Source organism: Camelus dromedarius, chromosome 14, assembly GCF_036321535.1.
Source record: "Camelus dromedarius isolate mCamDro1 chromosome 14, mCamDro1.pat, whole genome shotgun sequence".
Classification (NCBI taxonomy): domain Eukaryota; kingdom Metazoa; phylum Chordata; class Mammalia; order Artiodactyla; family Camelidae; genus Camelus; species Camelus dromedarius.
This window is the reverse complement of record NC_087449.1, coordinates 9909669-9934190: the sequence shown is the minus strand read 5'-3', so window position 1 is coordinate 9934190 and position 24522 is coordinate 9909669. Positions and strand designations below refer to the sequence as shown.

The following is a 24522-nucleotide window of genomic DNA, read 5'->3' as shown; positions in this document are numbered from 1 at the left end:
ATCACTGGCCTCTGCTCAGCAATATGTAAGGGTTCTATGTAAATCATAAATTTAATGGCATAGTAAGACACACATCTGTTTCAGCTTTGTAGAAGTTAATAATCTAACTACAGAGTATTTAAACACTTCTTTCATTAACTGGAAAATTGAGACAAAGATAGACTTCCCTCAATGATAAGGTGTAATCTTTTACCTCCAAATTTTGATAAGCTATAATTTACCTAAGTAGTTAGTTTTCTAAAGATTCCATTTAGTATCTATTTTTCACATTACATGATTTCTTCTTGTATAGAAATAATCAATATAAACAAACAGGCCAGCATTATCATCTTCAGTTTACACCTGAATATTTTTTATTTACATATATATCATATTTAAAGTCATTTTGCAATAGGCCACTGGAGAGAAAGTAAAATATTGAATAATTATATGAAATGTCAAAATTCATTTAAAAAATATTTTTCAGATTCCTTATTTGATTACCCATAAGCTTATTTTTAAATGATAAATGATAGTCTTCTGGGGATTCATATTATTTTAAAATAGTTTACATTCTTGAATTTTTCCAACATTTACATTTTATAGCTAGCATTCTTTTCTGATTTTATCTCAGCAAACTGTAAATATTTTTCATGTTATTTCCATAACCTCTTTCCTTGAAACATGCCACTTTACATATCACAGTAAGAATATATTATAATGAATTATTGTGTTTCAATTATCATTAGATAATAAACAGGAAATTAGTTTTTCTTGCAGTGTATTCTACATTGTCTGAACAATGAAATATATGTAGTTTGAATTTGGGTCATTAAATTCAGGTAGTAAGGACATAGTACTAATTAAATTGGTGTCATAAATTACATTCCCATAATGAAGAGAAACACTCTTTTAATGCACTAATAATCTTCTTTAGTTATATTGTAGATATGTGATTTTGGTAACCAGGGCAGTGGATAAGAGTGTGGATGGCTCAGTGCAACACATCTCCATCACTGAATCAAAACCATTCAAAGAATATATTATCCAGGTGATGGTTTGGCAACTTCTTTTTAATGCAGAATAGCTGGAGAGATGATTTATATGTTTTTATTGTTTAACCTCAACCAAAATTTTGTCATTGAATAACGCTCATCTAAATCTTATCATTACCAAATCATTTCAGTACTCCTTTGAGATATAAATGATATTTTAATATGATTCTAAATTTGGATGCTAATTGTAAAAAAACGGATTCTTTTCTAATACACTTTTACTTATCACAAAATCATATGCCTATTACATCATTGTTTGGTCTAGGACCTAAGTGATTGATTTCATAGTGACTTTAAGAATGCATTGTAAAGAGTTGCAATAAGTTGAGAACTTAATTATAAAGATTTAAATTATTCTTGAAAATAGAGATGGCAACATTCTATTATCTTATCAAGAAAACTATGATGAGAATAGGTTTAGAAGAAAAATCTTTGCAAATTGTTGTTCTAGTTTCCACACGCTCAAATTTATTTTTTATTAAAATATATACAATAAATAAAGACCTCTTTAAAATAAAAAAAGATAAGTGGAGTTAAAAAATAACCATCATAGTAATTAGAGAAAAAATAATGAATGAAGTTTGTAACAGCTAATATGTATGATCAGAAGGATCAAAAAGACAAGGTCAAACATCTCATGTTACACAATTTTAGATTATGAAATATTTTCAAAACTGAAACAAAACAAGTTTGTCTTTAAAAAATACTAAAATCATATATATTATAATTACTGTTTTATGCTATATCATTAGGATAACTTCAGTGTACTCTAATATGAAATCTTATGTGTCAAGTAACTGTATCTTTGACTCACTTTCTAAAATGCAAAGAGGGTATTTGTGAGTTTGTTTTCTGACTCTTAAAAGCCTTTTGCAAGTTTTGTCATACTACAGTGAACTATGACATGAATAATCAAAGTCATGTTCTCAGAGGCACTAAAAATTCAATTTAGACTTCTGTGAAATTGCTATTTGGTTATCTTGGAGGGTTCAGATTCAAGAGAAGTGGAGTTGCCTTTACTATTAACCACTGCCTTGCTTTTGTTCTCACCCAAGCCGCGCATGTTGCTTTACCAAGAACTGCCCATTTAAACGTTTTATATTTAAAACAAAGAGTTGTAATTTTAGGTTACTCTTAGTTTAACTCGAACAATTTTTTTTAAATGTAAAGGAATTTCACCTGTATTATCGAGAGAGGTTTTCATATATTAAAAAGGGACGAGGAGGCCCATTTTAAACTACATACTTTAATAGGAAAATATTTGGTTATAAGTACTTATGGTAAAAAAATTATTATCAGAAGTCATAGACAATTTTGTATAAAATGAGTGTTGTTATAGTTACACTTTCTGGTTTGACAAAAACACTGATAGAAGATCTATAAGACACGATTATAGAAAATCTTCAAGGTGCAGAGATTACCAACCGCTATGGGAACAATCTATGGGAAAGAAAGACTACCTCTGAATTGTGTCAGACTCAATGGGCAATGATTATGAAGGATATCTTTTTAAACTTGCTTACTGTTGAGCATCATAATGGTGTAAAAATAGTATCATCCTTTATACACAGTTATACGTAGATAAACTCTGCACAGAAAGTCATGCTACCAGTTGTTTCAGTGGATTTTTAAAGAAGTATTAATTACAAAATGCCAGGTATTTAATAATATATATGATTATAGACTTCTAGATAATATCATTAAGCCCACTATACCATAATCATACCTATAATATAGTTAAAACTGTCATCACTTTTGGAGACTGCATCTCTACCTTTCAGATAGGGTTTGGCTTTCTTAGACCAAGATTTCCTCAGCCTGGAGAGAACCGGGCAATAGTTAAAAACTTACTGGCTTTGCCAAATGCTTTCATATGTTTCTGCTCTCACGGAAAATGAGTTTTGATTTCTTTTCAGCCTACACGCATGGCAAAGCGAAAATGAAAAACAAAGCTAGGAACGTTCAACCAGTTCTGGTTGTTTGGTATTTGCATACTGCTTTGATCTGCTCTAGAGCTTTAAAATATTTATTTTCTAGAGCAGGGAAAACTAGTTTCAGCACTAAGCGTCATTGAACAGTAACGATGAAGAAAAGGGAACACACAGTTTAGGATGAACTCCAGCTATTTTATTTCTATTTCTGTATTAGAAACCAGACCAGTTACACATTTTTTTTATTTGTTTATTTTAGAACTCTCACAGAGCTCTCATCACAGGCAAAAATAATAAATACAATTTACCCCCAGCGTGTAGATTGAACTTCACACAATTTTTGGCCTTCTGTCAAGACCTGGATCTCCTCCCTGCCCCACCCAGGCCCACCCCTATGCAGCCCCTTTTAGAACTGGCTTATCTATATCCAAGTTTGCCAGAGTAGGGCACTGAAGAAGTTACTCACTGTGATCTGTTGGCTTATACTAATCACAATATTTTGCAACCATGCCCATTTTCATCCTTCTTCAGATTTTTTAAATTGGTGCCAATTCTTTTGTTATTCATAATTGTATTTTGACAGTAACCTCATCACTTTCAACAAAGATGCCTAGATGGTAAATAGCTTTAAAATTAGCATAATTTCTGTATGAGAAATATGTGAACCCATTGAATAAAATAATCTTTAGTTTCTTAAAGTAGCTTAAATTAAAAACATGAGTTTCTACAGTTGGAAAAAAAAACATGTATGGTTAAAATGTTTGAAGCCCATCAATCTCTCAAACCACATAAGCTAATGAGTTCCTTCTGTTTTCTTTGAATGAAATCACCATGAGTGGTTAGATGTTGATTTAACATAAAACAAATGGAAATGGATGTTTCCTTTGTCCTTTGTAGAATTTATTTTTTAAAACAATTAGCAAGTATTATGAATAAGTCAATGATTTTGCCATTACTTAAATAATAGTACAGATTGAGCAGTTACATTGATTGGATTGTAGGGAACGCATAATAGACTATAACTCCCCTTGGCTTGCTAACATCTGCAGACATTATTAAGCTTCTCATTTCGTTTTTTTCTACCATAACACCTGTATTGTTATAAATTATGTTTTGAATTGTCATGAAGTGTCAGGCAAATTATGTTTTCTGGATGTGTGTGTGTGTCATTTAAATGTTCCGTTGTAATGGCAGGTTTGTGGCTAACAACTTAATCTTGAATGTATCAGTGAAGTTAAGTGCTCTGTTCCAATCCTGTGTGGATACAAATAAGGTTGTATTACTCTGTGTAAAATGCAAGGAATAAATTAAAAATTCTTTAATATTTAAAACATTATCCTAGAGAAGGAATACATCTAGATGTAATTTTAAAAACAGCAAGCTTATTATATTTTTAGGGAAAAAACTGTTGAACCCTTTGAACTCTATAAAACACACATCCTATTGAATTAAAATTAAAAACTTGTTTGAGGCATTTTCCACTCCCTATAGTTTTAACCCACTTCTGACAACTTCCCCCTCCCAGGCATTCTCCTTTTTTTGTAGTCTCTTTAGGAACATAGTGGAGAGTGACTCACTTATGTCCCGAGCATTAAAGAATGTTAAACCTAAGAAGTGTAGACAGTGGTTCTTCCTGAGGTTCTTTCTGAAAGAGTTAAATAAATAAGTAAATGAGCCAACATATGGGCAGCTTAATTCAGGCAAAATTTTCTATTGATTACTTACTAAGCTTACTAAATAAAAAAACTTCAGCCCAAGTTTTGCCTCCCCAAAGAAAACAGGATTAGTCTAATCTATGCACTCATTGGGGCTTCTTGTGAATCTTGCTCAGATGAATGAAAAACCTTCAAATGTGAACAAAAGAAAGGGCTAAAATTTTTTGGTAAATGCAAGTTATTATTGGTTTGACACATTTTGGTTTACGATCTTGAATAAAATAATTTCCTTTGGAATAAAGTTCCAGAGGAGACTATAATATAAATGACCTCTAAGGTATGGGAATTCTATAATTCTGCCTTCTTCTCAATGTGTTTAAAGTAGCCTGATTTAATTTTTCTAGGTAGATCTGTTGTATGTATAAATTTTGACAGATGTAAAAATGGAATAAGGTTTCACACCAGCTCTGCATAAGTGTGTTTTTTTCAGACTACTTGATATCTTGCATTGATAACATTTGAGTTATGTTATCTAAGAAATTTCAAATGGAAGTGTTTATGTAGTTTAAAGCACCAGTGCTCTAAATGGCTCCTCTTATCTTTTGGATTGGTGAGAATATTAAAACACCAATACAGTATGTAGAAAAAATTTTTGATCATCAAGGATTGTTTTAATCTGAGAATTATAATGAATCAAACAAAGAGCATGTTTACTATCTGTACATATGTACTTTTAACATCATTTTTTTGCAAATTGAGAACAAACTTGACCAATAGCTGGATTTAGTTTAGTACTACAAATATCTGGCTTTGTGACAAAATACAGGTATTTAGAGTCTTCATGTCTTTTGAACAGTCTGCTGTTGACATTTTAATAACACTGTTGTTTGAAATGATTTCTGAAGTATGATGACTGCAGCATACCCACAGCAACAAAAAGTACATATTGTTTCTGAAAGCAGAGAAGCTCAAGTTTCATCCTATTTTCTAGAGGTTTTAAATCTTGGAGGATCAGTTTTTCTTGAAAACCAATGCAAACATGCTTCTTTAATTGATGTCTGCATTCATTAGTATAAACAGTGATTTAGAAATACATCTGAAAACGTAGTCACTTTCAGCTCAGAAATTTTGTAATTATAAAAAAATTACGGTTTGATTTTATTCGTATGCAAAGGACACTTAACTGGCTTTTAAACATTTTTCTAGCATGATTTGCTCCGTCCTGGTCTGCTCTCTTCAGTTTGGGTCCATCGCTGGCGCTGCCAGGCTGTTTGCTGACACTACCAACAGAGAGGTGCAAGGAAGTGTGGTCAGAGGACAAGAGCAAAAGCAGTTTCAATGTGAGGAAATGAGGGAAACAGACCTAACAGCACGATGAATGCACTTGCGAGTAAAAAGCCTTGTAGTCTCCTTTCCTTCCTTTGCTTATCCTGGTGGGTTTAATCAAAAACAAACAAAACGCTCTTGTGAAATACAGTCAATAAAGTCAAAGTTTGGCTAGCTCTCTGTAACTACAAAGAAAAAGTCATCGCAATTTTAAAAAATGTAACTTTCATTAGCGAGCCCGCCGGAAATCTCAGGTATCAAAGACGCATTAACCCTGGAGCGTCCCCCGCGCGCCGCAGCCGGACGGAGGCAGCCGAGGCGAACAGACGTTCTTTCTCCTCGGAGCAGTCACACAAAAGGAGGGCCGCGGAAACTAAAACTTTCGGGGCCTCCGGCTCGCTGCGCTAAGAAAAGAGAAAACCTGGAGACGGGGTGGGTAAAAGACGCATCCTGGGCGCCTCTCCGAAGTGCAGGAGAGAAGAGAGCTCCCGGGCCTGGAGGGAAAAAGGGAGGGGGCCCCGAGCCGCCGGCCAGCCCCCTGCGCCCGCCTCCGAGGCCCGAGCCCCGCGCTCCCCCGGGCTCTCGCAAATACCCTTCACCCCGTTCCAGAAATAAAATAAATATTTTCAAAGTGCGTGTGTGTGGACAGGATGGAGAGCGCGCGCCAGCGGAGCGCGCAGAGGACCGAGGGCGCAGTGAGTGGAGTTTGGGGAGGTGGGGGTCGGGAAGGAATGGGTGTATTGGCGCGGGGGGCTGGATGCGGAGCCCCGGGACCGAGAGGGGGGGCGCGCCGAGCAGGAGGGAGGGGAGGGGCGCTAGCCACCGCAGGCCTCCTCCGGGGCGCGTTCCGCGGCCGTGCGCGCGCGTCCCTCGCCGCCGCCGCCCGGACAGCCCTGCGGCCGCCCCGCCGGCGGAGCCGGGGCTGGCCTGTCCTCGGGCGGCTGCTGGGTCACCGCCACCGCCACCCGAACGGCTCGAACCCGTAAGTGTCCCCTTTCGCTCCCCTCCCTCCCCCATCCCCGCTCGGGTAGATCACCGCCGCAGCTGCTCAAATGGAGTGGAAAATGGCCATTGGGCGGCAATAAGTTATATATTATCTGCTCCACGTTTTGTACTTAGCTGCCTGTAATCTTCTTTTGAGTTTGCCTGAGCCCCTTGCTGGAAAAATCAGGAGGGAGAGATTTGTCCTTTGCCGCTGTACACGCTAATATGTTTATATGATTAGCCGAACTCGCGGGGGTGGGGAGGTGGGGATTTGGGGAGAGGAGGCGGAGGAGGCTGGAGGTGACTCCAGTTCAGACCTCGCGGAGAGTCTGTGTCAGGACTTCGCACTCCCCCGTCTCTCTTCCCCTCTCCCTCTCGCTCCCTCTCTCTCCCTCTCACTCTCCGCTCACACACGCAGAGGTACCGGAGAGAAATCTGGAGCTTACCGGAGAATTCCTTGGGATCCTTGGTAGGGGGGCATCTCCCCTCCGTTGCTGTGCGTGGCGTGGCTTGTCCCAGCACCTCCCCGCTTCCCCGAGCCCCAGTCCTCGCCTTCAGCCTTTCGTGGGGCAGCGGCCACTGCTCAGCCTCGGCCCGGAGACCCGAAATGTGAGGAGGGGCCGCTGCCGGCTCCCGTCCCAGGCCGCAGGGTCGGCACGAGGGATGCCAGTCAGGCCAGCGCGGACGGCGGGCTGAGGGGCTCCGCCTGATGAACTGAGTTGGCCTCACGCGCCGGCGTCTGCCCGCCCCTCCCGCGGCTGCTGCTCCGAGGGGACTCCCAAGTCTGCGCACCTCGGTCGGGCTTTTGCCTCCGCCACCCCCTGGGCTCTTCCCGAATTTCTTATCTTTCCGTGGGAACGTGTGGTCTGGGGCCGCGTGCGCGTGTGCAAAAGACCCCTCTCGCGGAGCGGCGTGTGGGAAACTGCGGGAAAATGTTGACCTAACCCCAGGAGCCGCCCGGCGCTGGCTGCTTGGCTGGAGGAGGCGGCGGCGGCGGCGGCCAAGCAGGAGGACGCGCCGAGCCGCGGCGCTGTGTCCGGCCGGCGAGCCGCGGCGCTGCCTCCCGTGCGGACTCCGCGGCCGGCCTTGGCCCTCCCCGGCCAGGGCGGCCGCTGCCCTCTGCGCCTCTCCCCGCCCGGCCCCCGCGCCAGACGGCCCGCCCCTGGGGCGCGCTCAGAGACCGAGGTAAGAGCCGCGAGAGCGAACAATGTGCCTCTGTGCCGGGCTGCGGAGACCTGTTTGCTTTGCGCCTCCCGCCTGGGGGTGGATGCTGGAGGTGGAGGGAGGTGCGAGTGAGTTGGGGCTCGGCTGTTTGTTTATGTTCGGCTGGGCCAAGGGGGAGATCCGCGCGGGCTCTGGCTGCTCGCCCCTTCCCCTTCCTCCCCCTCCTCTCCTCGGAAATGGAGCCGCAGAACTCTCCTTTCCGTCCAGCCTGCTGCTGCTTCGCCCAGCGAGTGTCGTGAAGCTCTCGAGGCATCAGTCTAGTTACAGGGGTCTCTTGGGGCGGGAGGGAGAGTAGAATTGGGTTCGGCATTTTTTTTATTTTCTCAAAGCCTGGGTCAGAAGGTGCCGCTCGCTCTTTCACAGGCCGTCTGCGGAGGGGGAAGGTGGGGCGCGCCCTCAACTGGGCTGCGGGGCCCCAGGCCGGGCGTGGAGCGCGCCCTTGTCCGCCCGCCACGCCTGCCTGCAGACCCGTCCCGGGCTAAGTGAAGCGGGGAGGCCGAGCGCTGGGAGCGAGTTCAGGGGAAGTGGGCGGTGGGGGCGGGGGGATGAAATAGGATGAGTTGTTGCGGGTGGTTGTTTCTTCTCGTCGGTGGTTATGTTAGGTGGTGTGGAGAGGCGAGGATGACAGCAAAGCGCAGCCAGATGTGCCCGGGCCGGCGGTAGGGCTGACAACGATCAGGGACGGCCCCGTGGGGTGGGCGGGCGGCTGGGCCCGGCACCCGGCGGGCCCTGGGGAGGCCGGGAGCCTCCTGCACCCGCAGTGAGAGGGCAGCAGCGGGCCGCGCTGGGCCTGCGGGCGAAGTTACGCGGTGTGGGCTCTTGGTCTAGCGCTGGGGCTGGGAGCCCGGGGAAGCCTGGTTTGTGGGGTGGGGGTGTTGGGTGGGGAGCGGCGGGGAGAAAAAGGCGTGGGAGGAGCGCGAGGCAAGGGAGACACCCCCTCGGGGGGGCTAACTGAGCGTGGGCTCCTTGATTGGCTGGGGCCACCAGACCCTCTGGTGGAGAGGCGAGGGCGAGCGGAGCGACAAAAGCGCCCCAGCAGTGGGGAGGCACGCCTGTGAGACTCCTTCGCTGGGGATCAGGAAAGTTTGTTCCTTTCGCCAAACTACGGGGCTTGGGTTAGGGGAAATCGCTGGAAGCTTTACTTTGTGCCAAAGTGTCGCTGAGCGGCGGCTAAGGAACGTACGTCTCTATTCATATATTTTTCTATTCTCTGTTCACTCTGTCCTCTGAAAGCGTAGTTGTAGGGGCAGGTCCTGCGGTGTCCGTCTCTTTCCCCATCTTGTATGGACTCCTCCTCCCTTACCCTTTCCCCTTTGCCTGGCCCCCTCATTCCGTTTTTCCTGATGCAAACTGTGTTGTCTTGGATTCAGACCGAGGAAATGTTTTCCTCCTGTTCCTTGAAAGGTGTCAGGCTGCTGAGCAGCTTCTCCAAGCAGCCTGGGAGCGTCTGAGCCGCAACCACCAACCATATGGTTCCCGTTACAAAGGCCAGGTTCTTAGGCACTCTCCTCCCCGCCCCTGCCCCCAATTTTTAAATTTTCTTTCGCATTCTTTACACTATGTATACTTCTCTCTTCCAGAGGCGTAGATTTAACGAACGTGGTTTGTCCATTCATTTCCCTGTCAGTGTTTGTGTCTGGAACGAGCCCCACCGAGTTTGCTCTTTGCTCGACTCGAGTTGCACAATGAGGAAAAGTCACATCCGTTTGGTAAATAATTGCCTGTTGGGTTGTCTCTTACTAAATCAAGTTTGATCTTGGACAAAACTTAAAAGATTGGCACTAAGGCGGCAGAATGCGTCCATAGCAGAAAAGTAGTTTGTGTGATGTCTTTGGCAACATTCCCAGTTGTGATGGGACTCCTGACCTAGGTAAAAGGTAACTTTGTAACTCTAACTTAGTTATAACTCTATCTTTATAATGATACTTGAGAAAGTCCTTATAAGAAAATCTACTTCTGTTCAGGTGTGTTATGGAACTTTTTTGTTGTCCCTCCTTCCACCCTCCAATACATTTATGCATGATAGAGAGAATACTGCAGAACAAATGTTCTGTTGTTTAGTTTCTTCAGACATTCTGATTCTCTCCTTTTGTTGCTTGCCTCTAAAAGAGGTGCCATTTCACATCATTCTGCACAAATTGTTTGAATTAATGCAAGTGTGAATTCTTACCGTTTGAAGGGGATATTAGCATATCAAAGGTTTCTTAGCTTCGGCTCGATTGAGAAAACTTCAGCCTGTCTTCCATTTGCTTCCAAGTGGAGGCCCAAAGGGCAATGAGAATTGTAAAGGATAAAAATAGGGAGGTGGATTCAGGCTGTGTTTCTGCACTTTTACTGTTTTGTAATTATGTGAACGAAAAACATTGTCTGTTGCTGTGGAGCCCTTGCAAATGGAAAGACAATTATTTTCTATTTGATAGATGGTTTGTTCCTAGAAAAAGGGTGACCTTTTATTTTACAATAGTCACTGTTGCCTGTCTTTTGGGGTCCCTTGAGTGAAAGAGTGAAAAAGCTTTTCCTTCTAACTTAATACTTTTCTAGGGCCTACACTTTGTTACATGAGTAAAATGGTTAAGAAAGGCTTTTAATTAGTGTGTAAAACAATAGAAATCTTGTGATAAAAGGACACATTTCTATACCTTGGAAACTTTATTTTTAATAAGCTTGCTAAATTAATAGGTAAAATTAGTGGAGAATTGAGTATTAAAACTCAACATGAACTTTGTTAGTGCAACTTCTATTGCAAGTTTAAGTTTGAAAAAGGTTTTATTCTAAGTGATACTCAAATTTTTCATGAATTGTATATAGAGATAATTTGAATATTGATTTTGTCTCAATTTTTGTATTTTATCAAACATAGTGAACTCGCGAATTCAGCTTAAAGTTGGTTTGTTTTTCTTAGTATTTATAGCATTATTTGCTCCTGCTTTTTTTAAATTTGCAGAGAGATAGGTTCTTTGAATTTCTTTTAACAACTCAATATCCATTAATGAAGAAACAAGTAAGAACAAGTACTTGGGTCATTTGAATCATTTTTTGGTGAGCAAATGGGTCAAGGGAGAACTTTTATCTTCAACTTCTGGAGAAATAATTGGTTTTATTTATTTAGCTTTAGATTTCCTAAAACCTAGTTTCAAGATGAAAGTGAATCTCAGGGATGGTTTGGAGATTTGTAAGCTCAAATTTTTAATAGTTTTACCTTTGATGGTTGGTTGATTTTGACCGTGAATTGATGTCCTTTCATTAGAGGAGGGCTTTTTATCCTCATGTTCAGAACTCCTTGTTTTTCTTTTAAAAGTGAAAATTTGGAGGGAAAAATAATTATTAATCACTTAACATTTTAATCTTCAGTTTAATAGGATGATCATTTTTTTAGTGGCATTTAAGTTGTGTATTATTACCCTGAAATCAGTAAATGATAGTTTATTTATCTGATCCCTTTAGTTGTCTAAGAGTACTTTTGAGGCAGAAAAGCCCACATTGATGTAATTGCTGTTATTGCACTTAAGTTGCTGTTAGCTAGTCTGCTTTGAATGCAGAGTGCTGTAAAGAAAATACATTACCCTTTAGAGCTATAAGCGATAATCTAAAAATTGTCTTGAAAACATTGCTCTTCATTTTACATGATGGTGATCCTGAATTCACCAAATTTCTAAATGTGTAAAATGCAGTGAAAAGAAGATTTTCAACAGTAAGATGACAAATTGGACTATTTAGACAAAAATTAATGTGTTGTAGAAGCACTTCAGCTGCCATCTTCAGTCACTGTGGGTTACTATGTGTTGGCAACAGAAAACGAATTTAGAAATGCAGATAGCTCTGGGAGCAGGTAGTTGGGGAAATGAGAATATTGAATCATGTGGGGTAGAACAAACCAATTACTTGAGGTTTTGACTTGAAGTGTTCCAATAAATATAATTTTCTCCAGGCTTTTGACTCTCTTATTAATGGACTAACATCAAAGCAGACAACAAAACGTCCAAACGTTATAAAAACTAATATAAATATACAGATCTCATATGGAGTACTGCAAGTCTTAATTTAAGGCAAGCGTTTGGAGTTTTTATTGCTGCAATTTTCACAATGAGCAAAAACGTTAACACCAAGCTTCTGGGCGTTTCCTTTCTTAAAATTAACAAGAGGAGAGCTTTAAAACTAAAGTTTACTTAGGGTTAGAACTTCATTTGATCATTATTGGAGCTTTCCATGTTTTATTAAAAAAATTTAAATAATATTTTAGTGTATTAAGTAATACAGGAATATGAGAGCTAAGATTGAGATGTTGGGAAGGTCAGGAGGTAACTAGAAATCGGCACATCATAGTAATAAAATGTAATTGCTCTATTTTCTCTCAAAATATTTATTTGATCTAACTTTTGTGAATAAATATTCAATAACACTGAGTTTACTGACAGGTGTACTATGAGATGAAGAGAGCATTATAATGTATTCTAAGGTATGGGCCAGTTACCGTCATCCCTACCTGAGAGAAATCTGTTTTTGTTTTAATGAGAATCGATACCATGTACACAGTACTTGTACATAGATTAGAAATTAAATACAGTTTTAGAAATTTGAAGAATTTAGTATTGTATAGGATTGCTATTTAAAAACAGCAACTTTAGCTGCTAGACCCAGAAGGACTTAAAATCCTGTTGTGTTTTAGTCGTATCAGTTATTAAGATAATTTGTTTAAATATTAGTTCACATTACCTAAATAGATATGTTTTGTTACTGTTTTCAACAAAGATTAAAACATTTCTATTTTCAAAGATAGATTAAATCATAGTTTAGTTAACTTCTCTCTTACATAAGACTAATTAGTCTGTAGCCCCACCCAAATATTCATCTCTTCAAATAATTCTTGATTTAAGGTTGAAAGGTTGAAAAGTATTTAATCACCCAGATTACTGTAATTAGACTTGATGTTATCAAAAAATTGGGACTGTTATCTAAAATCTTTGCTACTCAAGATTGGTCAAGTAGTGATTATTATTGTTTTTAATGCTTTAAGAAAAAGGTTAAGGAAGTAGGTTAACTTAGAGATAGCTAATTATTGGAATTACAGAATTAGAGTTCTAAAATAGTGACATTTTTCTTGACCTAATGTGATAACTTTAGAGGATTAACTAAAACTAGATCTAATTCCTAAATTTTATTCAGGACTTCAGTGTGGTATTTTGAGTTTAGTTATATAGGTTTTGTAAAATATATGTTATAAACTATGAAAATCCCATAAATGCTATTGTGATGTAAGTAGGTATTTTTTTAAGTGGATCATTGTGTTGAATAAGAAAAAGTCCTAAACAACCAAAAGTACTTAAAAAATCTCTTTAGTTCATTTATCTGGTGGACTAAACGTAGGCAATAATGTGCAGATACTCTCCAACATGTTCTTGTCCAACAGTTTTTAAAAAGCTGTTTCTTACCAAAAAAAATTCCCATATTTTGCAAATAAAAATTATCTTTAAAAAAAGAAAGGTAGTTGGAATGAAGGAACCAAGTGCTTAACACCTGCAAGTAAAGTGCAGCTTATATAGCAAAGTGCTATTGATTGCTTTAGAAGCATAGAACACGTTTAAATACAATTTGTTTAATTACAACAAAAATGCAGTTTTGTGAAGTAATATAGTTTGTCTTAGTAAAGGATTTTATACATTGTGTGGTGGTAAGTAAAATCCCATCACAGTTGTATAAATTTGTTCAATTACCAGAACTGCTAAGAGAAAAATAATCAATTTACTTTGAAAAGCAACAGAAATTAGATTACCTTGGTTAGTAGGAACTTGCCAGCAGTGTCTAAATTGCTTAATAATATCAAAAGTTACCATGTTTCACAGTATAAGGATAATGGTGCCTGTTTTTTATGCATACATCTTGTTTACTCGGTGACTTTTGTTATGTGAACATTTTTTTCTTTCTGCTTTCCATCTTTGTTTGCTTTGCTGGATTTCTAAAATTTGTAATCGGTTGATATTTCAAATCAGTGTAGTGAAAAATCAGATGTAATTTTATGAATCAAAAGAAACCTAGTCTATTGGTAGGAATAGCTAGGTTATTATCAGCAACAGAAACACATTAGAAAATTTACAGACTCTAGAATTATAGAGCACTCTACATCTTAAATTCTTACAGCAATAAAGTGGCGTGGGATTCATCGGAGCAGATAGCTGGGCACCTGTTTTATTACCACCTGGATTCATTCTGGCACCCAGATTTACTGAAGTACAAGAACCAGCACAACTGCTACTCACAGCCACCCGGCTGTTTTTAGGTCATGAAGTCAACTTCCTGGAATTTCTTGGGAAACCAGTTGAAAAGGGAGGACAAATGTCACTTTAAATAGAGATGTTTAAATCAGATTTCTGCCTGAGGGTAAAATTTAGGTCTGTTTTAGCCCGGATGTAATGTCTCCCTCTACAGAGCACAGCATTAATCACGACCTGACAAGAAAACGTATGCTGAGCAAAACGGGCCCCTGTTGGTCTTGTCATTGATTTTTCCAATCTGCGAGGAGTACATTATAAACATTAAAATTCACACATAGGGATTATACCTTAATCTGAATTTCAGTGTTGAAATATAGTTGCTTAAAAGAAACCTACTTAAAGCTGAAGAATCTTTGGGGGACTTTTTTAAAGGATAGATTCAATACTTCAATAAAAATAGAAATATAAGATTAAAGAAATACAAGATTGAAAAGCAGGTAGGTTAAGCAGAAGTTAACTTCTTAAATTGATGGCCAAATCTCAATTGTTTTAAGATACATGAAGTGATTTTGAAAATGTTTTACGTTACAGCAGAAAAAAGAAACAAATAAAAACAATTAGTTCTCTGAAATTAAAGATAGAAGTTGAAAAGATGGTCAACTTTTGACTTAATTCAAACACATTATTTGTTAGGATAAAACTAGATACAACTCTCTGTCTTCTGCGTGAATAACAAAATCTTTAGCCACTGCAGTAGCAAAGAAGAATGCACTATGAGATTCCTAATAAAAGAGAAAGGACTTAATTTTGCTCTTTCAATTTATTAGATAATACTCTTTTAAGTCCTTTCTTGGTCAAATATATATACAAACATACTTACATAACCATACAATTTATATTCTGTGTCTTTGCATATATCAACCTTTATTGAGAGGATTGGCAAAAAATTAGCACAGATGCAAGTTTAAAATGTAAAATATGTATGATTAAGATTTTTTTAAACTGATTTTGAAAATGATAGACTTATTTGCACTCTGTTTTGTTCTCAAAGGTATCTGCTACCTTTGGGCCAGGAAATTCTTGTGTTGTCCACACTTTGCTTCATTTTGTAGGTGTTTTTACATCAGTCCACACCTCACACAGATTATACCACTGGATTTAGATGACAGAATAATCTAACCCCAGTTACTGTCAAAAATGGTTCTTGGATGTCGGGGGCGGTCTAGGTGACCTTGCGTTTGACTAATGCTTTTTCTTGTAGAGAGTAGTAAATAGTGTCTATCTGTAGAGAGAGGAAAAGAGAAATTTCTCTGTTTTGTTTTAAAAAATGAGTTCTAATTTCATTTTTTCTTAAAATTAAATGTTGTGGCACTAGTTCTCCATGTAATGGGTGAATCATTACAAGATTTTAGACGAGGTTTTGGTTGATAGAATATTTCTGTTTTATATAGATTATATTTACTTAATCAGTTCTCAATTACAATTTACTACAAAAAAAATAATGTTGAAAACTATTTTCTCTGTGACTTTACCTTGAAGCGAAGTATTTCTATTTGAAATTATTATTTCTTTATTCTACTGGTAGCTTCCTTGCAGGAATTTTATTCCTCTGCTTTAAAAGCCTACCCTTTTTTACTGTTTATTTCTGTGGCTTTTGACTAGAAATTACAGAACACATTTTATATATAGCATTTTCTTTATGTTCTTAATCCCAGGATGCTTATGATGTGTTTTAAATCTTCAAATTCCTGGCTTTTCTATGATTAATGTCCAAGACAGTTTGGGAAACATTAATTTTGGTGATGTTGTAAGCTTATGCATTTGTATCCCAGTGATTGCACATATTTTCATAGAATTGATAGAGGATTCTTAATGTATTAAATGAGGAATTGATCTATTTTATATACCTTGTTTTCCATTTAATAAAAGATGGACGTAATTCAAAAATGCTTCATTTTGCTTCATTGCATGAACAAATAATTATACTAAAATTATGATGTTCTAGATATTTTCACTTTTACTAAGGACATTTAGCTGTTTTTGTCCTTTTCAGAGTTCTGTTTGTCATGTGAAAGACATTTGACTATTATGTGCTTCCTCTTGATAGCTGTGTTGATGAGTAAGAGGGGGAACACCTGACCCCCTTTGTTTTTTTCTGCTGCAAATGCTTTGTCATCCATAACCTTGATGGAAGCCTCTTTTCATATTTTCTTTGGTTTCAAACCAGGTCTACAGCCTGAATATTTAAAAATATAAGTGAAACAAAATTTTCTTTCTTTTGAGTAAATAACTCACTAAAAACCCTGCTTATTATAAGTTGTCTTTCCCATTAACCTTATTTTCTTTGTTTAATTGGAAAAAAGAAACATAATATCTGTATGATATTTCTGTACATTTTAGCATGAGTTAGCATATCTTTGATAATTTTTTTGTTTAATAAGAATCTTAGTTTTTTTTTTTAAAAAAATCACTTTTTATAAGCCTGTCAGTTCATTTATAGGTAAGTCAAACTGAATTTGCCTCAAATTTACAGTTACTGTGTATATGCTATAAAGGTGGTGTATGCATGTTGGAAGGGGGGAGTCTAAAGCAGGAGAGCATCAAGCATTGTCCAGAAACCATTTTGGGGCAACACTTTACCCCCAAGATTTTGAAATGGTTCTTAGCTTTTTTGTTCCCTCTTGGCAGAGATGCACCTTATCTCTGTGTACCTGGGGAAAGGAATATGGTGAAAGAGGAGAGTGTAAATCTAAACAGAAATCTAAAACAGATTCTGGGAAAGATATTATGGAGGGATAAAGAACATTTTGCAAACCAGTTCAAACAGGACAGGGTATCCTGTACTGTTTTTTTCCTGTTTTGTATTCTGTTAATGAAAATATATTTATTTTTCAGAGGTAAATACTTTCTGGTTTAAGTTTATGAATTGTTCTAAATAAGAAGAAAATGTAGTTGTTACTGTAGTCATCTAAAATTGATTTTTTTTTTTATCTTTCACTGTAAATCTAAGATGCTGCTTTCTATTGCTTACTTTGCAATCAGAAGATGCAGCAGATAAGCGGGTGGGGCAGCTTTGTTTTGGGTGGTCTGCCATTTCAGGCTGATGCTGTGTAAGCAAGGTAGTAGCTCTTGGGTGACTGTGAAAAGTTTAAGTATCCTGCCTGCTTGAGCTGCATTCTTAACCAAGATGAAGGACAAGAATAATCATGGTTGAACCACAAATTTTCAGGAGCAGTTATTTTAATCACTTAATTGGTAAAGAGGAGGGAATAATGCTAGATAATAGTGTTTTTTATACTGTGGTGACCTGCATCTTTACGCAGGCAATTGCCTGAATGTTTCAAATATTTTTGCTAACCCTTATTATTACCTGTAGAGGGAGCTTGCATATGAGATAAAATAATCAGGGCAGTATAAATGGATAATTTCTCTTCTGAAATTATCTTATTAATATATTTTAAAATTTTTGTTTGAGAAAAATTGTTCTAAGGAAAATAAAGTATTGTGGGATTAGTCAAATTCTAGTGAAATTTAATATACTATATGCCAGATATTTATCATTTCCTATATTCACAGATTATAAATGTACTTTTTGCTCTTAATTAGTAAAAATAATTTGAGAGATAATGAAAATAATGAATCTGGTTCGTTTTGAGATTTAATTTTTTTAATAATTGGCTCTGGGAGGATGGCTGCAGAACTCTTTCTTATTTAATACCCCAAAATTGTTGGAAGAGATCTGAACTTTTTAGTTTTCCAGATTATGTACAATATAAAATGGTCACTAAACAGTAAGGAGTAAATTACATTCCCCTACATTTATTAATAGATTAATTAGATGAGTTGGCTAGGCTCTTTTCTAAAAACAAAAATGATCACCTTACATTAGTGACTTTTGCTTGAAATAAAGGACCGATCAGTGCAGTGACACTTAAACAGGGAAACGAAGGACCTAACATTAAGTGACGTAGTGCTGTCTAACTTGGTAAAAAATGATTGCAGGCATGATAGACAGTGCTTGATTAAAAACTGATATCTGTTTGTGAACCCTGTGTCAATTAAATTTCTAAGAAATTATTAGCTGGATACTCAGAAATACTAGAGAGTTTTACGAGCAGGTGTTTTGGTAATCCGGGTGGAAAGCCTCTAGGAGCATTTGGATGGCTTTAGTGATGAGCAGATTTTTCACATTACTTGCATATACTTAATTGTGCCAGGAAATTTAAGGATAGGATATTGTGTTAAATTCTACAAGAAATGAATCGTTTTATTTTAATTTTACATTTTGGAATACTAACATTACTTAAGAATTTTTTGGGGAAAAAAAGGTTATCTACTTATGCATCCTCGAAAAGAGATGTAATGGTTTATTTTTTCTCTGAGTTTACAAAGGAATGAGGTGACAAAAGTACTTATTTTGTATTTTAAAAGGCTATTTCTTGATGAAATTTACTGTTGTGGAATTATTATTTTATTAGCTAATCGTTACCAATGTGAAAAGATTATTACTGTTATACAGAATGACCCTCTAAGTATGAAAACTGTTGACTAATGAAGAGATTTAAGGCACTGGCATTGGCTTTTGTATAAGTATTACCCTCTCAGCATGGTCATGCATTATCTTAACAAGTCTGTGCTATATTTATGCAGAACATTTTCATATCAGGGTAAGAATATTAGCAACAGCAATTACATTTCAATAGGATTATGATGGTATGTTTTTCAAAAGTGTCCAAATGCTCCTTTCTATAGAATTATTGCTGGGTATCCTGTACTGCCAACTTTTTTTCTTGCCTTAAATAATATGATAAGATTTCTTATCATAGTTGGTGCTAAATATGATAGGTACTGGATAATGGAATCTGATATAACAGTTCTTTACCCTTTTCCCTCAAATTCCACACCTCCTTTCACAGTGAGGTAAGGGTTACTAGAGAGAATTCATTCCAGGAAAATTATTACGTGAGGAACAGTAACTGTCAGGGAGTGCATAACTTCTGTGAGGTTATTGGAAAGGCACAGCTAGGGTAAGTGCTATTTGTTTTATCTTAAATTTGAAGGTAGACTGCTGAGTGATTTTTAAAATAATGAGATTTGAATTAATTGTAAAGAAAATGTGTTATTGAAAAGTTAATGAAATCATTATTATAAAACTGGGGTTGTTTATGACGAGGAAGTTAATTGGCAGCTGCTTTTCAGTTTAAAATACTGACATTCTTTATAAATTACTGAAGAAATTTTTATTAAGCATTCTTGAATGTATACTAAAAAAAGAACATGAGTTACGGTAAAACACCCTCTCATTTGTATATTATACTGAGTAAATGTGTATTTATTAATTGTTCCTGCATCTATATGAGCAGATTGCTTTTTTAAATAAGCTATGAGTAAAATATAATATGAAGAATAATTCTCCAGATGAGGGTAATGTATTAGGAGTATAGATATGAAACAGTCTTTTTTAGTGTAAATTTTATAAAAATGGAAGTTCCTATTAAAAAATAGATGAAATGTTTTATACTCTTTGAACCGAGTCATATATTTTAACATGTTAACATTTTAAACGAAAATTAACAAAACATGTAATAAACGCCAAATAATATTTATTCAAAATTTTATATGTACCTATGTGAAGAGTCTGGAACACAAAACTATGAATCTGCATGTTTTAATAACTGTATTGGAAAATAATTTTTAAATGTATTTTAAATTATCTTATAACCAGGATTTAAAAACTACTGTTTTCATTTTAATTATAAAAATAAACAATATTACTTTCTTTTTGGCTTTTATGTTTCAAAGACATTTCCTTTTGTCTATTTGGTAGACTTATTCAAACTGAAGTCTAGCAAAGGTTTATAAAAGACTATTTTTATTTTGTTTACTTTGTGTAGTATGGTTTTGTGACATTCACATATTGCTAATTCAAAACTGGATTAAAGAATGAAAATGTTAAGATTCTAGAATATCAAATTTCTATTCATTTTTAAAAAGAAAATAGGATATTACAAATTATTTCCAATAGTTTAAACATAATTGTATTACCTTGTACAGAAATAAACAAAACACCTAGGGAACTATCAGAAATTCAAAATAGAAATACTGATGTTTTTTACTTATGGATAATTTTGTCTCTCATATTTTTGTGGTTTCCGTATTTTAATATAAATATGATTCGTAAAACTGCTTTTTTGAGATTTATATTTAAGAAGGAAAAGAAAACCCATTTACTCATTGAATTTTTATATAATGATTTTTTAAAAATTTGTATTTGATTTTCTTTAAATCAGGTTATTGATTCAAAAGGTATTTTGTTTTGACCAAACATAAGTCAAAGCAGGAAGATAGTTGTTATTACTCATATCAGTGGCCTTAAATAAAAAGTTGGTTCAGGTTCAAGGGAATAGGTTAGCCCAGTGTTTTACTACTTGTCAGAGCATCGTAATAAATGCTTTGTTATCTCTCAGTAGTAATTATGAGCCCACAATAACAAATGTAAAAATAAATACCTAGCCCTTTGAAATTACTTGAATTACACTTCAAGAGAATCTTTGTTTTAACTCTGCTATGTGTGATTCACATAACATCTGCAGCACATTAGGTATTTAAGAATACAATTCAAAAAGCACTTGTATCTTTGTAGGAATTTAGGGTTGATTAGTGCTTATAAAATACTTTGTAGAATCGTGGTGACATAGAATTATAATAAACTTTGATGGTCAATTGTAACTTTCATACTTGGCTATTTTAATAACGTAGTCACTCTCCCACACCTCCCATTCGTTTTTATTTTTCACTAATTTTCTTGTATTGGCTTACTAAAATGTTAAGTGCATGCGTTCTCTGAACATTTCAGCCTGGAAACCTATAATTGATTTCATTAACTGAGAATAGATACTCTTAAGACAAGTATTAGTTAATAATATTACATGATTAAAAAAACCAAGAACAAATCTTGAGTATCTTAGAATCCGCATTTTCTGGAGTTGATTTTTTCAAAAACATTTAGAATTGATTTTTAATAGTTTAAGGATATTCTTTAAAAAATTAAGAGAATAAGAATTAGGACAGTACTAACTTGAGAAACCCTGTAGCATAACCATTGCTTAAGTATTTTAAGAATATTGAGAATCTTATAGATTACACAGACTAAAGGCTTCATTCTCTACATTGCCTGTTAATTCTGTGAAAACCAACAGGAACGTAGCAAGAGGGTTGTCGTTAACTCACCAAGATGTTAACTTTTAATTGAAAATAAACTAAAATATAGCTTTAATTTGTTAGGCTTTATTAAAATTGATTTTGCCTGTTTTTAAGGAATAAATTCATCACAATTCCTATGTGTTTGTAAAATTGATGATAATGTTAGATTTTTTTTTTGTACTCAACACTATTTTGGTATTTTGTATATTGCTTTTGTATTTTTGATATTTGTCTCTGATGAACTGTTTTCTTCAGATGTTTTAGTAATTTGATGTTCATTTATGAATTGACGGCTGAAGGCCTTATTTCTCTTTTTTAAAAAATTAAATCAACAGTTTTTCATTTGACTTCCCAAGCAAGCTGCTGTTTGACCTAAAAAGAGCAAGGATAAAAACTTAGTGATGAGTATCAGTGTATAGTTTAATGTGGAATCTCATTATATGGTGATGGTCTTCAGAGTGTTTCCATATGATCTAATATATTATTTGAGGAATGCATGTATCCTGCCATCCTATAATTAAACTTGTATTATGAATAAAATTATATTTTTAAAAAAGATAAGTTTTTGTATAAAAAGGATTGATATGGGTAACAACATAGTACAATTGATGCTTTTGATTGGCCTTTCATCCTACTTTGTTTTATTTAGAGTTGTTTCAACAAAAATATGGTAAGGCAAATAAATGTATTGGTTTTTGGCCAGGATTTAGCATTGTCTTGATTTCATTTTTTCTGGCTGAAAATTAGGCTTTCTCTGTTATCTAAACATAAATTATTGCATTGTGTGTAAGGCTTAAGTGTCTATTGATTTTCTCTCATCTCTATTAGAATTCTTGACTTAAATATACTTTTGTAGTACTTTTACTATTTTAATATGCTGACATTAATTTCATATTTATTACATAAAAGAAATTTAGAAAGAGTGGAAAGTATGCAACCCTGTATAATGATAAGCTTTTAGACAGGGAACTATAACAGGTATCAATAATTCAGGTAGTTAGAAAGTCAAACTAAAATTACTAGGAAGTATTCCAGGAAACGATATGTCATTTTGGCTAAATAGTTAAAATTTTCATTAGCAATGCTTATAAAGGTTAATTTTTGGACAGTATCACAACTATAACCCTCTGAATTTTTAAAGCTCCGCTTACCTACTTGAACATTAATTCCTTACTTATCAAATTGACTTTTTAATGCTGAAGGCTCATTTAAGCTTCAGTATTCTACATCATTTTAACATACAATCAAAAATTAATGAGATTTAAGTGTTTGACATCTAGGTTAAAATTTTTTTAAATCACCTATCATGGTGGTAAAAAAACAGTTTTAAAGGTAGAACTTTAGTCCATTTTTGTTGTTGCAAGAAAACAAATGAATGGATTAAAATCTATGAATAGATTAAAAAATATTTTAACTAACAATTCAGTGAAAATTAGAAGCTCCCTATCGTTAATACTGAGCTTCCTTTATATGGACTTTGAGTTTTATTGATTGTATGCAAGCACAACCAATAAAGAATTGAATGATAAATCTAGAACAGCATAGTTTTTGGTTTAATATATAGGTATATATATCACTAATATTAAAAATTAAAAATTGTTCTAAATTATAAATATAATATTCATAAACTTATCTTTATCTGTCAGAGTATAGTGCAGATACCTAAAAGTGTATTTGATTGTTTAGTTGAGAGGCAAATGTTTCCATTTTTGGAATGGACTTATATTCAAGGCTATTATCTAACTAAAACTCCCTAAACCAATTTTTTATTTATAGGGTACAACTAAGATCATAAAGGTAAATTTGAATGAAGTAAATCTTAATTTTGGGGCAGCCTTGTCATCCTTCTATGTTGTGCAGTTTATAGGTTTCTCAGGACCAGAAGGTACCCCCACGCTACAGCGATCCAGTTTTTGCCATTATCCTACCTCTTACTCCTAGTTTTGATAAATTAAATTATATTAAGATGCACAGTAGTAGAGGATTTTTACTCTATGAAAGAATTCTTTTGAGAGTTTAATTAAAATAAAAGTCATACCCAAATCATCTTTTGAAAAATTGGATCGTTCATATGCAGGTATGTTCTCGAAATACATTAGGCGTCTGTAGTTCACAACAACCATTCCAGACAAAGGTGAATGTGTATAAATGACAGGTAATGGTTTGGATTTAGTTTAATAATTCACAGTATTTATAGTGCCTTGGGTTTTACTTTCAAGATGTTATTTTTGGTTTCCTACAATGCCACAGAGATCATTATGGCAGCACATGTGGTTTTAAAAATGTGACGGAACTTCTAGTACCGAGTTTGTCAGAATTGCCAGACCAAAAGTATGCATTAGCTTCCATTGGTCTTAAAGTCTGTATTTTTAAATATTGATTGTGTTTACCCTTTACAAGAACAGTTTTATCTATAAGTACATTTCAGCTAGTTAATCCATTAACTTCTGGGCTATAATTCTTTTCATTTTAAATGAACAGCCATTTATTAAGGCCCTGCCTAAAGAAATGTATTGTGTAAGAAGTGTGCTCTGTAGGTACTTATCTCATCAGAAAAACAGACCCTTCCACAAATAATTATAAGGCGTACTATAATGCCATGCTAACCTGAAGTGTAGAGGAAAGGCTGTGGATATATATGGTAGGTGGAGTGAATTCCAAATGAGTAATATGGAAGAAAGAGGATCCATTTAAGTAGACCTGAAGGCGGAGGAGGATTTCAGCAGATGCAGGCTTTTTGAGGAAGAGGAAAAATCAGAGGTAAAGGTGCGGGAAAACAAAGACAGAAAATGGTTAACTTAAGGAGAATGTGTATGCAGGGTGTGAATTGCATAGGAAGTGGAAGATGAAACTGGGATGTTTGGGGCATGTTTATGAAGAGCCTATTGTACACTAAGGTTAGACTTTAACATGAAGGCTGTAAAAAGCTGTTAATATCTTCAATTGAGAAAGTCCT

At 36.2% G+C, this 24522-nt stretch overlaps 1 protein-coding gene across 18 annotated transcripts in view; it reads left to right on the top strand.

Moving 5' to 3' along the window:
• ADGRL2 (adhesion G protein-coupled receptor L2) overlaps positions 1–24522 on the top strand; it is a 456641-nt gene that overhangs the window by 276080 nt on the left and 156039 nt on the right. For 13 of the 18 annotated variants that reach the window (XM_064493409.1, XM_064493407.1, XM_064493408.1 and 10 more), the window contains exon 1: positions 8054–8115. The exons of 1 other annotated variant lie outside the window; for it this stretch is intronic. The gene's annotated coding sequence lies outside the window, so the exon portion shown is untranslated. Of the gene's footprint in view, positions 1–6235; positions 6379–6576; positions 6642–6880; positions 6929–8053; positions 8116–9056; positions 9334–24522 lie in introns of those variants that run through there. 4 more of the 18 variants (XM_064493401.1, XM_031465462.2, XM_031465461.2 and 1 more) reach the window with 4 other exon arrangements.